We start from the raw sequence: 17,245 nt of genomic DNA, 5'->3' as shown, positions 1-17,245 counted from the left end.
AGTAGCCTGAGGGGCAGATGCAGTGTTTTCCTTTCATAACTGTGAGGGGAAGGAGGTGGTCTTTCCTCTCCAGCAGTTCTCATTCCCTCTGAAAGCCTAAGAGCAACATTGCTGAGCTCTGTGGGGTTTAGAGCAGGGTAGGGTTTTTTGCTATTTAAGAACAGTCCTTAAATGAGGAAATGCAGTGCAGTCTGTGGATAGTGCACTGGACTGGGAGCCAGGAGACCTGGGCTCTGTTCCCAGCTCTGCCCCTGATAAGCGTGTGGAAGTAATGCTTCCTACCATCTCCAGTGGGCTAAAACTCATTCCATCCTGGCGCACAATGATCTGACCTCAGATGTTCAGGCTTTTGTCACCTCTCAGCTGGGCTACAATAATGTGATGTAGCTGGGCATGAAGCCTTCAGCTCTCAGGAAACTCCAACTAGTATAGAACATTGTAGTGCATCACCTCAGCAACACAGGCAACTGTGAGCACATCACAACTGTCCCCTGCTCTCTACCCTGGCTTTTCAGAGAATATCAAGTTGAATGTCTCAGAATTTATCTTCAAAGTGTTCCATGGCCTGTGCCCAGGATATCTAAAAGACAATCTAAAGATACAGGATGAAGACCACGGTTGACAACTTTGCTTCTCTGGCACTATGGAATCTCTACCACAAGGGTAAAGTTTGTCTGTGCAAGAGACCGAGCTTTCTCAGGGGTCAGTCCAAGAATGTGAAATGAACTATGGGGCTACTATAAGGTGGGTGCATAACTGGCTGGATAACCGTACTCAGAGAGTTGTTATTAATGGTTCCCAATCCTGCTGGAAAGGCATAACGAGTGGGGTACCGCAGGGGTCTGTTTTGGGACCGGCTCTGTTCAATATCTTCATCAACGACTTAGATATTGGCATAGAAAATACGCTTATTAAGTTTGCGGATGATACCAAACTGGGAGGGATTGCAACTGCTTTGGAGGACAGGGTCATAATTCAAAATGATCTGGACAAATTGGAGAAATGGTCTGAGTTAAACAGGATGAAGTTTAACAAAGACAAATGCAAAGTGCTCCACTTAGGAAGCAAAAATCAGTTTCACACATACAGAATGGGAAGAGACTGTCTAGGAAGGAGTACGGCAGAAAGGGATCTAGGGGTTATAGTGGACCACAAGCTAAATATGAGTCAACAGTGTGATGCTGTTGCAAAAAAAGCAAACATGATTCTGGGATGTATTAACAGGTGTGTTGTGAGCAAGACACGAGAAGTCATTCTTCCGCTCTACTCTGCTCTGGTTAGGCCTCAGCTGGAGTATTGTGTCCAGTTCTGGGCACCGCATTTCAAAAAAGATGTGGAGAAATTGGAAAGGGTCCAGAGAAGAGCAACAAGAATGATTAAAGGTCTTGAGAACATGACCTATGAAGGAAGGCTGAAAGAATTGGGTTTGTTTAGTTTGGAAAAGAGAAGACTGAGAGGGGACATGATAGCAGTTTTCAGGTATTTAAAAGGGTGTCATAAGGAGGAGGGAGAAAACTTGTTCACCTTAGCCTCTAAGGATAGAACAAGAAGCAATGGGTTTAAACTGCAGCAAGGGAGGTCTAGGTTGGACATTAGGAAAAAGTTCCTAACTGTCAGGGTGGTTAAACACTGGAATAGATTGCCTAGGGAGGTTGTGGAATCTCCATCTCTGGAGATATTTAAGAGTAGGTTAGATAAATGTCTATCAGGGATGGTCTAGACAGTATTTGGTTCTGCCATGCGCGCAGGGGACTGGACTCGATGACCTCTCGAGGTCCCTTCCAGTCCTAGAATCTATGAATCTATGAACTCTGAGGGCCATCACAAACCTCATCACCTTCTGCTCAAAGGCCAAGGTGCATTTCTTTGACCTTACCTTCTGTAATATAAACACATAGCTGTGTGTGTGTGCGCGCGCGCATGCACCGGCAGCTCCCCCCACTTCCCCCAGCACCTTCCGACCACTGGTGGGCCCAGCGGATCAGCGTCTCCCTCTCCCTCCCAGTGCCTCCTGCCCACTGCGAACAGCTGTTTGGAGGCTGGGGGACGCGGCACTCTCGGTGGAGGGGGCAGAATTGGGCGGGAAGAGGAAGGGTGGAGGTGGAGTGGGTTTGGGGGAAGGGGTAGAGTGGGAACACGGCCTGGGGCGGAGCCAGGGGTCAAGCACCCCCCGGCACTTTGAAAGGTCGGCACCTGCCGTATGTTACTATTTAAAAAACCCTTCCAAAACATTCCACAGGACACACTTCTCCCCCCAGGGAAAGGATGAGAGAACAACCACCATATGACAAATGTTAGTAATGTGCTACTGGAAGGGGCTCAGATACTACAGTGATGAGCGCAGTATAAAATGTATGTAGAATAGAATAGACCTGCTGTGTGATTTTAGGCAAGTCACTTCTTCTCTTTGTGGTGCTATTTCTGTAGTAGGAGGATATAAACATGCAGAGCCATGCTTTAAGCAGCAAATGGAGAATTCCCTAACCAGGAAGTTCCCCCACTTATTAAGATCCCTGCTTCTACACATCCTGGTCCCCTCTGGTAACTGTGGAGTACCAGGAACTCTATAAGATTAAAACCTAAATTATAAACCAATGTGTATACACACAGCAGTTCAAAATAAACTTCAGTTCTTTAAAACTATTTACACTTCTATGTTCCCCTTATCAATTGCATTTAAATAGTCTTGAACAGTATTCTAAAGATCAGGTCTTTGAGGGGGTTTTGATCAGTCTTCCAGATATGTTTTCACTACTGTTGAGTTTGTGCATGGAGTTCCCTGTGGAGGGTGCTCACTACCTGACAAAGTACAAGCAGGCATAGGCACCGACTCTGTGGGTGCTCTGGGGCTGGAGCACCCACAGGTAAAAAATGGTGGGTGCTGGGGGAGGGGGAGCAGGGGCAGGAAGAGGTGGGGTGGGGCCTTGGGGGAAGGGGTGGAGTGGGGGCAGGGCCTGGGGCAGAGCCAGGGGTCAAGCACCCCCCAGCACTTTGGAAGGTCGGCACCTGTGCTAGCAGGTCCCAGATCCTCTCTTAATTGGGTTGCGAAATACTGAAAATGAACCAACTTCCTCCAGAGAAATCCTTTTGGAGTTTTCACTAGTTGGAATGTGGGCGATTGAGAAGTTCAGAACAGTTCCAGATGTCTGAGAGCTTTCGAGCCAAACTTTGTTCCCTGGCTCGAAAGGTAGTGCTTTTGTTCTGTAGTGCTTTTGTTCTGTGCTGAACATTAATGTTTTCTTGCTGCCAAATTTTTATTTTGGCATCCTATTTTAAAAATTCCTGCAGGTTGGTCTACTTAGGTTTAAGTTGTATTTGTGCCACAGATAAAGGCATCCTTAGTCATCTTCCCATGAGAAATTCTGCTGGAGATAGTCTTGATGCAAGTGGTGTTGACTGATATGCCAGGAATGCTTTATATGGGTCCACTGATTTTCAGTGTCAGATTATCCAATGGGCCCACGAGGCCTGTGCCCAGGGCCCCTGGCCAATTGGGGGGTCCTGGAAAAATGGGCACCCCAGCAGAAATCCACTGTGGGGCGCCGGAAGCCCAGAGAACTGGTTGAAGCTGTGTGGCATGCAGGAAAACCCCAGTGCCCCAACCTGGGTTCCCGGCAGAAGTGCAGGACAGGTGGGGTGGGGGAAGCCCCAGCACTCCGACCCTGGTCCCCAGCAGAAGCATGGGGTGGCGGGGGAAGCTCCATCGCCCAGGCCCCGGGACTGGAGGAGCTTTCGCTCCCTGCCGTGGCCTCAGGACTGGAGGAGCACTCACTCCCCGCTGTGACCCCGGGTCCGTGATGAGGGACAGAGCTTCTCTGGTCTTGGGGCCAGAGTGAGTGGGGGGGCAGAAAGGAGAGAACAGGGGGTGGGGCTGCAGTGGGGGGGTGAACGGGGCAGGACTGTGGGCAAAACAGGGACAGGGCTGTGGGGGAAGGGGCAGAATGGGATGGGGCTGTGGGTGGAACAGGGGCGGGGCTGCAGGGGAAGGGTCAGAACGGGGTGGGGTTGTGGGCGGTGCCGCAGGCGGAAGGGGGGAGGCAGGGCCATGATTCTGGCACTGGGGCCACCCCACTTGCTCTGGCCCAGGCCCTAGGAGACCTTAATTCGCCTCTGTCTACACTGCTCCTTCCACCTCTCCTGTTGGCTCTGGGGGTAATGTGGACTACTAGTATCATGTTCAAAATCAAAGTCCTGTGAAATTCTGGGAATGTTTCAGAGGTAAATTGAGGGTCATTATCAGATATGAGGATTTCAGGAACTCCATGACTTGCAAATATTGACTTTATTTTTGGATGACCTTTGCCAATGAAGTCTGCGTACGTATAGCCAAGTCAAATATATCTGGAGAAGTAATCAACTACAATAATGTATATGTGTCCTTTCCAGAAAAACATCTGTGGCTACCCACCTCCAAGGTCTGTCAGGTAGCTTTGTAAAAAATAATGGTTCTGTCAATTGTTTTTTTTTTCTTTTCTTCCTCTTGTTACATTGCAGTCCTCTACTAAGGTCTGAATTTGCCTACTCAGACTGGGCCACCATACAGATTGCTGTGCTTGTGCCCTGCACTTGTTTATACCTGGGCATACCTCGTGGATTGTGGAGAGTATCTCTTTCTGAAGTACTGCAGGGATAAGAATGAACTGGCCTTTGAGAAACAGGCCCTTGGCCATGTGAAGGTCATTTCAGTCCTGTCAATATGATAACAGATCTGTTGGAAGTCGACTCCTTTAACTCCACCCTCTTTGGCAACATCGAGTCATTTTCTGGCAAGTCTGAGTCTTTAGTTGTTCATCTCTAATTTACTGAAGTCAGTTGGCAGATGCTGGAATTGCTGCCAGAACAGGGTCAATGTAGACTTTGACATCTTTCTCTCAAGCCTCTTCTGTTGGTGGCTACTCAACTGGGACTCTAGATAGAGTGTCTGCTGCTATGAGTACTTTCCCTGGTATGTTGCAAGAAAATCACATTAGCCATAGTCAAAATCTTTGAATCCTAGGTGAAAGGTCATCCAATGGTTTTGAACCCAATAGTGCTACTAAGGGCTTGTGGTCTGTTTCTGTGTTAAAATTCAGGCGAAACAGATATGCACTGAGCTGTTCATAGGCCCACATGACTGCTAGAGCTTCCTCTTCCATTTGGGCCTACTGTTGCTTGGTTTCTGTGAGGCTTCTTGAAATGAAGGCAACTGGTCTTTGGTCACCTTTTGTCTGCTTTTATGTCAGCACTGTTTCTAACCGATATGAAGATACACTGCTGCTACAATTGTTGGGTAGTTTACAGAATATTGTGTCAAAACAGGTGGAGATGCCTATAGTTCGTTTATTTTACTACATGCATTTTGTTGTGGCTTCCCCAAATACAGATATTTTGACCATTAAGGAGCTCTTTTAAGGGTTTTTTTAGATGAGCTAAATCTGGTAAGAATTTTCCAAAATGACTAAGCATGCCCAGGAATCATCTTATAGCAAAAACGTCTTTGGGTTCAGGTAAGGCGAGTAATGCCTTCAGTTTGTCTGAATTCAGCTGAATTCCATGTACTAATGATGTGTCATATCTGCTCCTTTCCATGTTCACATTTCTCATTTCAGAGTGAGGCCAGCTTGTTGGACGCATCTCAAAACTGCATGTAGTCGCTCATCATGTTCATTTTTATCTCTGCCATATACTAACCCATCATCTGCATGGCAAAGGGTGCCAGGCAAACCTGACATGATCTGAGAGATTTTCTTTTGGAAATGTTCTAGTGCTGAAGATATGCCAAAAGGAAGATGACCGAAACAGTACCTTTCAAATGGGATGATGAATGTATTAATTCTTAGCAAGGGGGATTTGCCAGAAGCCTGCTGTAGCATCTAACTTTGAGAAGACTTTGGCTTCTATAACTGAGCTAATTTCTGGTTAACTGAATGAAGCATGTATCTCACTCTGCACATGCTTTTATTAATTTGTGTGAGTTCCACACAAATCTGGATTTTGTCATGGGGCTTTGGTACTACAATCATCCCTGGACTCCAGTCAATGGGTTCTTCTATCTGGAAAATAAACCCTATATGTTCCATTCTCTTTCATTCTTCTTTAACTTTCCCTAACAAGAGTTTAGCAATGTGACCTAGAGCTTTGAGAGCAAAGGGAGTTGTTGATGGCATCAATTTTATTTGGTACTCCCCTGACAGCTTCCCTAGCCTTGTGAAGATGTGTGGATACACCTCCTGAATAGTTTGCTTTCTGCCATTAATGCATTCCAGTTTCTCTACTAGGTGTAGTCCTTGTATTGCTGGCAATCCTAGTAGGGGAATTGTTAGTCCATGTATTACATATATTTGTTGAAGAACTTTCTGTTCTTTCTCCAGTTTCCCAAGGAACTGGCCACAGATATCCAATGCAGTGTCACTAGCCCCAGGGAGAATCTTATTTTGTCTTTGTTGATCCCCATCCCTGGATCAATTATAATCTTCTTTTGGAATTGCAGTGACTGCTGCCCCAATATCAATTTTAAATTTAAGGTTTTGGCCATTTAGATTCATGCTTGCATAACAAAGTTTGTATGTTCGGTTGAGGATATCGCCCCTAGAAGTATGGACTCATTGTCATCTGATGATAACACTCCCTTTTGGATTGTTCCTCTGCTCCTGGTGACCTGCATGCTATTGCAAAATGTCCCATTTTATGGCATTTCCTACATTCTGCCTCTTTACACTGTTGCCATCTGTGGCTTGGTGTCTTGCCACATCTTCCACAGCTTTTCCAATCTTCCCTCCTATTAAGGTTTTTTGGTTTCCCACTCTCTAATTGTGCACTGTTCTTATGTTTTAATTTGGTCTGATTGCTGCTTTCACATTTGTGCCTTTTCTCTTTACTGTGTTAATGTTGTCTGATGCAGTCTCCCCTGTGCTGCTAGCATGTAAGTCACTTTGCTGTTGCTTTATGGTTTCTTGTATTCTCATTTTTGCTATATGTAAGCAGGGGAATAGTCCCGCTATTCTGGGGAACTTTCCTGGCTTATAAATTACCCCGGTGAAATGGGCTAGCGAAAGGATCTGAGTCCTCGCTCCCACTTCCTTTACCCAGAGGCCTGCCTGACCTCAAGGGCTCCCCTTCCACTTTCCTGTGTAGCAGAGTCCTTGTAACCCCAAGGCTGGGCCCAGGATTCCTGGGAGGCTCAACCCCCAACCTTGTCATGGTCACTTAGGACAGGGGCTAGGGTGTCCCCACTCTGGAACAGTGTTCCCTCTAATTTTTCCCACCCATGTGTGGAATGAATTTTGTTATGTGCACCAATATGGATGTGTGGTGGGGCTGGGGATGAGGGGCTCAGGGCTGGGACAGAGGGTTGGGGTGCAGGGGAGGGGTGAGGACTCCAGCTGGGGGTGCAGGCTCTGGGGTGGGGCTGGTGATGAGGAGTTTGGCATGCAGGCTGCCGCAGGGCTGCAACGGGGAGAGAGGACTCGCCCCCCAGCAGCACCTGGGCTCAGGGGGAGAGGCGCCTCTCCCACGACCCCAACCCAGCCTGGCCCTGACCTACTGCAGCTGTGAGAGAAGCGCCCCAACGCAGCCTGGCTCGGAGCTGCCAGGCTGGGGCCACGGGAGAGACGCCTCTCCCCTGGCCGCGGCAGGTCCGTGGCTGGGCTGGGTTGGGTTGGGGCCGGGGCTGGGGGAGAGGAATCACTCCCCGCCGCAGCCCTGAGCACCTATGCGGCGCTTAATAGGCTGCTGCGCGACCCCGCAGCTTAAAGCAGGGGTGGCCAACCTGAGCCTGAGAAGCAGCCAGAATTGACCAATGTGCATTGCCAAAGAGCCACAGTAACACGTCAGCAGCCCCCCTGTCAGCTCCCCCTCTTGCCCCCCCGCCCCCAGTGTCTCCCACCCGCCAGCAGCACCGCCGATCAGCACCTAACCCTCCATCCCTGCGCCTCCTGCCCGCCATGATCAGCTGTTTTGTGGTGTGCAGGAGGCTTGGGGGGAGGGGAGGAGGAGGAGCAAGGGCTCAGCAGACTATGGGGAAGGGGCGGAGGCCTTGGGGGAAGGAGTGGAGTGGGGCCAGGGTCTGGGGCAGAGCCATGGGTTGAGCAGTGAGCACCCTGTAGCACATTGGAAAGTTGGCGCCTATGCAAGGAGCCGCATATTAACCTCTGAAGAGCCGCATGTGGCTCCGGAGCCACAGGTTGGCCACCCCTGGCTTAGAGGGAACTTAGCTCAGGGTGCTCTCTCTGCTCTGGACGCTCCCCTGACCCACTGACCATTGCATATAGTTCAAGCAAATACAATTTATTAAAGAGCAATCAGTTTTTAAAAAATAAGGAAGAAATCGGAAAGGTTAAAGGAAAACACGTCACCCCGCTCTGTGGCATGGGGACGTCACAACCAGCGTCTCTGGAATGTCAGGGCAGTTCACAGTCTGTTCCTCACACGTCCCAGGCTCCTTCTCAGGCCCTGGCTGTGCTGCAGGGATGCTGCGAGTTGGCCACTTGCTCTGGTGGTGGCCACATGCCGTCAGGCTCTAGACAGCAGGACCCTTCTTCCCAGCACCAGCCCCCCTTGTCGGGGTTATGATCCCCCTCTAAGTCTGGCCTGCAAGGCCTCTTGGCTGGAGGCATCTCCCTGCGCTGGGCCTGCTTCCCAGGGTCCCCCCTCGCTGTCCCCAGCTGCTCACCGCACCTAGCTCTGGTCTGCTCCAGCTCCAGCACCAGCACTGCTGCTGCTCTGCCTCCAGCAGCCTGGGCTGCTTTTCTGACCCCTCTGGCTGTGATAGCTGCAGCTGTCCTCCCAGCACAGGTCGGCTCTCTGGGATGCTTCTGTGGCTCTGCTCCCAGCACTGACCTGCTCCCTGGGCTGCTTCTTTGGTTCTCTCTGGCCGGCACAGCTCTGCTCCCAGCTCAGCACAGGCTCCTGCTCTCTCCTTAGCTCGGCCCCACTCTGTTCCAGGCAATTCCAGCTCACAGGGAGGACAGGACCCCCCCTAACTCCCTCATTAGCCTGCCCGCCCTGTCAATCAGGCTGATCTGGAACACTGGTCTCTCCCCATTGCTCCTGGGGACTGTCAGTCTCAGGGTCCTGATTTCCCATCGACCCTTCCCCTTTCTTTTGGTACTGGGAGCTAGTCAACCAAAAAAACCCCACTGAGTTTAGTAAGGGGCCAACAGTCCCCTTACATATAGCTTTTGCTAGTGTGAGATAGGGTCTAATTGAAGTTGTGCTGATAAACTGGTGTTTCTTATACCAAGAACTAGCCTGTCTCTTACTAGTTCTACTTCTAACATTGCCTATTTGCAATGTTCAACAAGCAGTAATAAAAGTCTCAACTATTTCCCCTTGTTCCTAGCATCTCCTTTTAAACTGGCCCTTTCATACATAATATTCTGTCTGCCTATGAAATGGGCATCAACAACCTCTTTCATTTCGAAGTATTCTTTCTTTTCCTCATCAATGAGGGGTAGGGCCTATAGGATAGCATCAGCATCCAGGGCAAATATCAGGGCATTTATCTGGTATTCTTGTGCTTTCTCTGTTAAACCAGAAGCCATCCAGAGTTGCTTAAATCTATGGATCCAGTAAGGCCAGCTGCCTGAGTTGTTTCCAAAATCAAATTTCTCTAACAGAGTCATTTGTGCTATGGGCTCCATTGCTACTCTGAGACAGGGCTCTGCCTTCTTCCTGCTGCAGCTTTCGTAGGTCTCCTCCCTGATTTTCCACCTTCCCCACACACTCACCACTCTGGCAGTCAGGGGTGGGTGAGTGGGGGGCTCTTTCTTTCACTCCTTTAAAGAAAGGGATTCACAAGCTTCTGACACCATGGAGTGTGAGGACATGAACACAGAAAGCCATGCTTTAAGCAGCAAATACAGAACTCCGAGTCCTAACCAAGAAATTCCCCCATTTATTAAGATAGGGTTACCATATTTAACAAATAAAAAAAGAGGACCCTCCACGGGGCCCTGGCCCTGCCCATTTCCCACCCCCACCCCAACCCCACCCCAACTCCGCCCCTTCCCTGCCCCAACCCCGCCCTGACTCCGCCCCCTCCTCCCTCCCACTCCCAGCCACGCGAAAAGGGCTGCCCGAGCGCTACCGGCTTCACGGTTTGCCGGGCAGCCCCCAGACCCTGCGCCCCCGGCCGGCGCTTCCCCAGCGCAGCTGGAGCCCGGGAGGGGAAGCGCCCAGCCGGGGGCGCAGGGTCTGGAGGCTGCCCGGCAAACCGTGAAGCCGGTAGCGCTTGGGCTCCGGGCAGCCCCTATGCCTCTGGACCCTGCGCCGCCGGAGCCCGGGAGGGGAAGTGCCCGGCTGGGGGCGCAGGGTCCGGAGGCATGGGGGCTGCCCAAAGCCCGTAGCGCTCGGCTCTTAAACAGAGCCGAAGAGTCAGGGGAGGAGCAGAGCCGCCGCAGCCGGAGGCTCTGCTCCTCCCCTGACTCTTCGGCTCTGTTTAAGAGCTGAGCTGCCCGAGCGCTACCGGCTTCGGGCAGCCCCCATGCCTCCGGACCCTGCGCCGCCGGCCGGGCACTTCCCCTCCCGGGCTCCGGCTGCTGTGCTCCTCCCCTGACTCTTCGGCTCTGTTTAAGAGCCGAGCTGCCCGAGCGCTACCGGCTTTGGGCAGCCCCCATGCCTCCGGACCCTGCGCCGCCGGAGCCCGGGAGGGGAAGTGCCCGGCCGGCGGCTGGGGTCCGGAGGCAAGGGGGCTGCCTGAAGCCCATAGCACTTGGGCAGCTCGGCTCTTAAACAGAGCCGAAGAGTCAGGGGAGGAGCAGAGCAGCCGCGGGAGGGGAAGTGCCCGGCCGGCATTTTCCCGGACATGTTCGGCTTTTTGGCAATTCCCCCCGGACGGGGGTTTGATTACCAAAAAGCCGGACATGTCCGGGAAAAACCGGACGTATGGTAACCCTAATTAAGATCCCAACTGCAACTGGTCCTCTCTAGTAACTGTGGAGGACCAGGAACTCTATAATCACGCCACAGTTTCCTCATCTGTAAAATGGGGATAATGATACTTTGATACTTACCTCCTCTGTAAAGAGTTTCAAGAATTATGGATGAAAAGCATTATATAATGCCATAACCTAAGTCTTGAGAACCTGCCTGTTCCAGGTGGATGTCTCAGGTCACATTTTCAAGAGATAGAGATCTTCTTGTGCAACATGCATGAAGATGGGAGCACAATTACCACACCAGTTGGGTATTTAGATGTCTGTATCCATTTGCACATACAGTTGCAGTACACAAAGGTATATGCATTTTTATTTGCAGGCCTATGCATTAAAAATCTGCTCTTTAAGTCTCGTGAGGCATTTTTCATAAGACTAAGCACTTATGCCACCATCTTTAGCCACCTTTCCTCCCACTGTTGTGCAGCTCACTTCTTGATTGCTGCCTAGCAACTTCACTTCTTTGATGCTGTATGTATGTAAGTTTTTAGAGGACTTTGGTATGAATTCTGCTCTATAAATTTAAATGTTAGAGAAAAGGACACCTATGTGAGGAGCAGATTAATATACAGAGTGGGGTAATTTGTAGGTACATTTGAACTCCTCAAAAAAGTGGGGGAGGGAAATTTTATTTAATTATCTGCTTTAAATATGTTGCATTTGATCTATTTCATTTGAACTTGCCAGCTAGTTTTTATATTTACTGCAGTTACTTGCTTGTTCAAAAACTTAGCACAAACAGCATAGTGTCTAGAGGTTGTATTCTTTTTGCTGAGTATTAAGTAGACACTGTCAATTTAGAAGTAATTTTAAAAAGTTTCTTACCACCATGTAACAACTTAGATTGTTAAAATTAGAACAAAAGTTCTTTTACCACCAATATTTGATTATTTTTTGAAGTGCATGGTTAAATAAGACTTTACAGTTTCACATTTATTTTGAGTCCGTTTCACTTTCTCATGCACTTGCACAAACTGCAATATTTTTGGGTTTCAGATTCTACAGAGAATGTTTTAAAGGGCAGCAGTAACTTAAATTTGGCATAAAGTTTAAGTTTGAGGTAAACAAGTTTTCAGAAAACAAAAGATGAACAAATTGGAAACATTTCTCTGAACTGCAACAAATCCATCCCATTTTTAAACAATTCCCTATGTAGTGCTAGAAACCAGAACATTGCAGCACGAGGATCCTGAGAATGAGAATAAGAAAATGGACATAGTTCAGTCTGAGATAGAAGCAGAAAAACAAACAGCATGTGAATAGCAAGAACCAAATTGAATTTTTAAAATGTCAATGTTTAGTAATCTAAGCCATTAACATAAAAGATTTACAGTTTGAGTTTTAGTAGATGATATTCCTTGAATTTAGAACACACACTGTTTTCGTTGACATTTAAGAAATATTTTGTGAACATTTTTAATACTAAGTTTTCTAACTTTTTTTTAAACAACCTGCATTTGGGGCCTGACCAACCTGGCTGTGTCGCTATAAATTAGGGTAATCCAATAGAAATGGTCACATTTGACCCCATTAGAACCATTTATTTATCCACAATCACAAACCCCCAAATTAATAGTTGCCTAAAAATTTGAGTTTAATGAATGTCACTTATTATATCACTGGTATTACAGGTATTGAAATGGCACCTGTATCTCTCACCTGGAATGACTGCAAATTAACTCTTGGCACCAGATGACATCAGTGTAGCAGCGAAGTTCCAGTTTGATTCCAAGACAGCACAAAATGTGTAAGTTGGCTGTTTTCTGTGTGATGCTTATGATGGTGAAGAGCCTGATCCTACAACCCTTGCTCAGACAAGTAGCCTTTATTCACATGAGTAGTTCCACTGCTTTCAGTTAGACCAGTGGTTTTCAACCTGTGGTCCGCGGATCCCTGGGGGGCCACAGACTATGTCTAAGGGGTCCACAAAGGGTGACTATGAAAATAAAGTTAGATCCCAGAAAAGTCATTCCATTTTTCTGATCAATCAAAAGTATGTGAACACCCCCACCTACAGGTCAAAACCCAGAAGTGTTACCGTAGAAGCCAACAGTTTAGCACCCTTTGGGTATGTCTACACTACGAAATTAGGTCGAATTTATAGAAGCCGGTTTTATAGAAATCGGTTGTATACAGCCGATTGTGTGTGTCCCCACATAAAATGCTCTAAGTGCATTAAGTCGGCGGACCGCATCCACAGTACCAAGGCTAGCGTCGACTTCCGGAGCGTTGCACTGTGGGTAGCTATCCCACAGTTCCCGCAGTCTCCGCCACCCATTGGAATTCTGGGTTGAGATCCCAATGCCTGAATGATGCAAAACAGTGTTGCGGGGGGTTCTGGGTACATGTCGTCAGGCACCTCCCCCTCCGTCAGAGCAACGGCAGACAATCAATTCGCGCCTTTTTACCTGGGTTACCTGTGCAGACAACATACCACGCCAAGCATGGAGCCCGCTCAGCTCAGCTCAGCTCACCGTCACCATATGTCATCTGGGTGCCGGCAGACGTGGTACTGTATTGCTACACAGCAGCAGCTAATTGCCTTTTGGCAGTAGACGGTGCAGTATGACTGGTAGCCTTCATCGGCGATCTGGGTGCTGGCAGACGTGGGGCTGGCAGACATGGGGCTGCATTGCTACACAGCAGCAGCCCCTAGCCTTTTGGTAGAAGATGGTGTATTACGACTGGTATCCATGGTCTTCGTACTGCAGTGGCTGAAACTCCGTATGTCCCCCAGTCGCTGCCTTCCCAATGACGATGATGGCTATCAGTCGTAGTACGCTATTTTCTGCCAAGCGCCCAGTATTTTCTGCCAAGCACCCAGAAGATGCCGAGGGCTATCAGTCATGCTGCACCGTCGTCTGCCAGCTTAAGATGTAAAAAATAGATTTGTTCTGTATTCATTTGCTTCCCCCTCCCTCCGTGAAATCAACGGCCTGCTAAACCCAGGGTTTTGAGTTCAATCTTTGGGGGGGCCAGTCTGTGTGACAGTTGTTTGTGTTTCTCCCTGATGCACAGCCACCTTTGTTGATTTTAATTCCCTGTACCTGTACGCCATGTCGTCACTCGCCCCTCCCTCCCTCCCTCCGTCCGTCAGATACTAGTTTTGCGCCTTTTTTCAGACCAGACGCCATAGCACTGGGATCATGGAGCCCGCTCAGATCACCGCGGCAATTATGAGCACTATGAACACCACGCGCATTGTCCTGGAGTATATGCAGAGCCAGGACATGCCAAAGCAAAACCAGGACCAGCCGAGGAGGCGATTGCAGAGCGGCGACGAGAGTGATGAGGAAATTGACATGGACATAGACCTCTCACAAGGCACAGGCCCCAGCAATGTGCAAATCATGGTGTTACTGGGGCAGGTTCATGCCGTGGAATGCCGATTCTGGGCCCGGGAAACAAGCACAGACTGGTGGGACCGCATCGTGTTGCAGGTGTGGGACGATTCCCAGTGGCTGCGAAACTTTCGCATGCGTAAGGGCACTTTGTGACTTGCTTTCCCCTGCCCTGAAGCGCCAGAATACCAGGATGAGAGCAGCCCTCACAGTTGAGAAGTGAGTGGCGATAGCCCTGTGGAAGCTTGCAACGCCAGACAGCTACCGGTCAGTCTGGAATCAATTTGGAGTGGGCAAATCTACTGTGGGGGCTGCTGTGATCCAAGTTGCCAGGGCAATCAAAGACCTGCTGATATCAAGGGTAGTGACTCTGGGAAACGTGCAGGTCATAGTGGATGGCTTTGCTGCAATGGGATTCCCAAACTGTGGTGGGGCCATAGACGGAACCCATATCCCTATCTTGTCACCAGAGCACCAAGCCACCGAGTACATAAACCGCAAGGGGTACTTTTCAATGCTGCTGCAAGCCCTGGTGGATCACAGGGGACATTTCACCAACATCAACGTGGGATGGCCGGGAAAGGTACATGATGCTCGCGTCTTCAGGCACTCTGCTCTGTTTCGAAAGCTGGAGGAAGGGACTTTCTTCCCGGACCAGAAAGTAACCGTTGGGGATGTTGAAATGCCTATCGTGATCCTTGGGGACCCAGCCTACCCCTTAATGCCATGGCTCATGAAGCCGTACACAGGCAGCCTGGACAGGAGTCAGGACCTGTTCAACTACAGGCTGAGCAAGTGCCGAATGGTGGTGGAATGTGCATTTGGACGTTTAAAAATGCGCTGGCACAGCTTACTGACTCGCTCAGACCTCAGCGAAAAGAATATCCCCATTGTTATTGCTGCTTGCTGTGCGCTCCACAATATCTGTGAGAGTAAGGGGGAGACATTTATGGTGGGGTGGGAGGTTGAGGCAAATCGCCTGGCCGCTGATTACGCGCAGCCAGACACCAGGGCGGTTAGAGGAGCACAGCAGGGCGCGGTGCGCATCAGAGAAGCTTTGAAAACGAGTTTTGTGACTGGCCAGGCTACGGTGTGAAACTTCTGTTTGTTTCTCCTTGATGAACCCTCCGCCCCCGCCGCCCCCCCCCCCCCCGGTTCACTCTACTTCCCTGTAAACCAACCACCCCCCTCCCCTCCCCCCCTCGAGCACCGCTTGCAGAGGCAATAAAGTCATTGTTACTTCACATTCATGCATTCTTTATTAATTCATCACACAACTAGGGGGATAATTGCCAAGGTAGCCTGAGATGGGTGGGGGAGGAGGGAAGGAAAAGGACACACTGCAGTTTAAAACTTTAACTCTTATTGAAGGCCAGCCTTCTGATGCTCAGGCAATCATCTGGGGTGGAGTGACTGGGTGGCCGGAGGCCCCCCCACCGTGTTCTTGGGCGTCTGGGTGAGGAGGCTATGGAACTTGGGGAGGAGGGCTGTTGGTTACACAGGGGCTGTAGCGGCGGTCTCTGCTCCTGCTGCCTTTCCTGCAGCTCAACCATACGCTGGAGCATATCAGTTTGATGCTCCAGCAGCCGGAGCATTGACTCTTGCCTTCTGTCTGCAAGCTGACGCCACCTATCATCTTCAGCCCGCCACTTGCTCTGTTCATCCCGCGATTCAGCCTGCCACCTCTCCTCTCGTTCATACTGTGCTTTTCTGTAGTCTGACATTGACTGCCTCCACGCATTCTGCTGTGCTCTGTCAGCGTGGGAGGACATCTGGAGCTCCGAGAACATATCATCCCGAGTCCGCCGTTTTCTCCTTCTAATCTTCACTAGCCTCTGTGAAGGAGAAACATTTGCAGCTGGTGGAGGAGAAGGGAGAGGTGGTTAAAAAAGACACATTTTAGAGAACAATGGGTACACTCTTTCATGTTAAATTTTGCTGTTTACATTACACAGCACATGTGCTTTCGTTACAAGGTCGCATTTTTCCTCTTATATTGAGGGCCTGCCGGTTTGGTGTGAGAGATCACTCACGCAGTGCCAGGCAACAGATTTCGGCTTGCAGGCAGCCATGGTAAGCCACAGTCTTTTGGCTTTTTTAACCTTCTTAACATGTGGGAATGGTTTCAAACAGTAGCGCCCTCATTTCCCATACCAAGCACCCGTTGGGTTGGCCATTTAAAATGGGTATGCAGTGTAAAAGGAGGGGCTGCGGTTTCCGGGTTAACATGCAGCACAAACCCAACTAACCCCCCCCCCCCCCCCTCACACCGAATTTTCGGGGATGATCACTTCACCTCTCCCCCCCACCGCGTGGCTAACAGCAGGGAACATTTCTGTTCAGCAGAGCAGGAACGGGCACCTCTGAATGTCCCCTTAATAAAATCGCCCCATTTCAACCAGGTGACTGTGAATGATATCACTCTCCTGAGGATAACAAAGAGCGATAAGGAATGGATGTTGTCTGCATGCCAGCAAACACCGGGACCATACGCTGCCATGCTTTGTTATGCAATGATTCCAGACTACGTGCTACTGGCCTGGTGTGGTAAAGTGTCCTACCATGGCGGACGGGATAAGGCATCCCTCCCCAGAAACCTTTTGCAAAGGTTTTGGGAGTACACGAAGGAGAGCTTTCTGGAGATGTCCCTGGAGGATTTCCGCTCCATCCCCATACACGTTAACAGACTTTTCCAGTAGCTGTACTGGCCGCGATTGCCAGGGCAAATTAATCATTAATCATTAAACACGCTTGCTTTTAAACCATGTGTAATATTTACAAAGGTACACTCACCAGAGGTCCCCTGTGTGCCCTCAGGGTCTGGGAGCACGCCTTGGGTGAGTTCGGGGGTTACTGGTTCCAGGTCCAGGGTGATAAACATATCCTGGCTGTTGGGGAAACCGGTTTCTCTGCTTCCTTGCTGCTGTGAGCGATCTACATTATCTTCATCCTCATCTTCCTCGTACCCCGAACCCGCTTCCCTGTGTGTTT

This window comes from Emys orbicularis, chromosome 1 (genome assembly GCF_028017835.1).
Source record: "Emys orbicularis isolate rEmyOrb1 chromosome 1, rEmyOrb1.hap1, whole genome shotgun sequence".
Classification (NCBI taxonomy): domain Eukaryota; kingdom Metazoa; phylum Chordata; order Testudines; family Emydidae; genus Emys; species Emys orbicularis.
Note: the sequence above shows the minus strand (reverse complement) of the source record.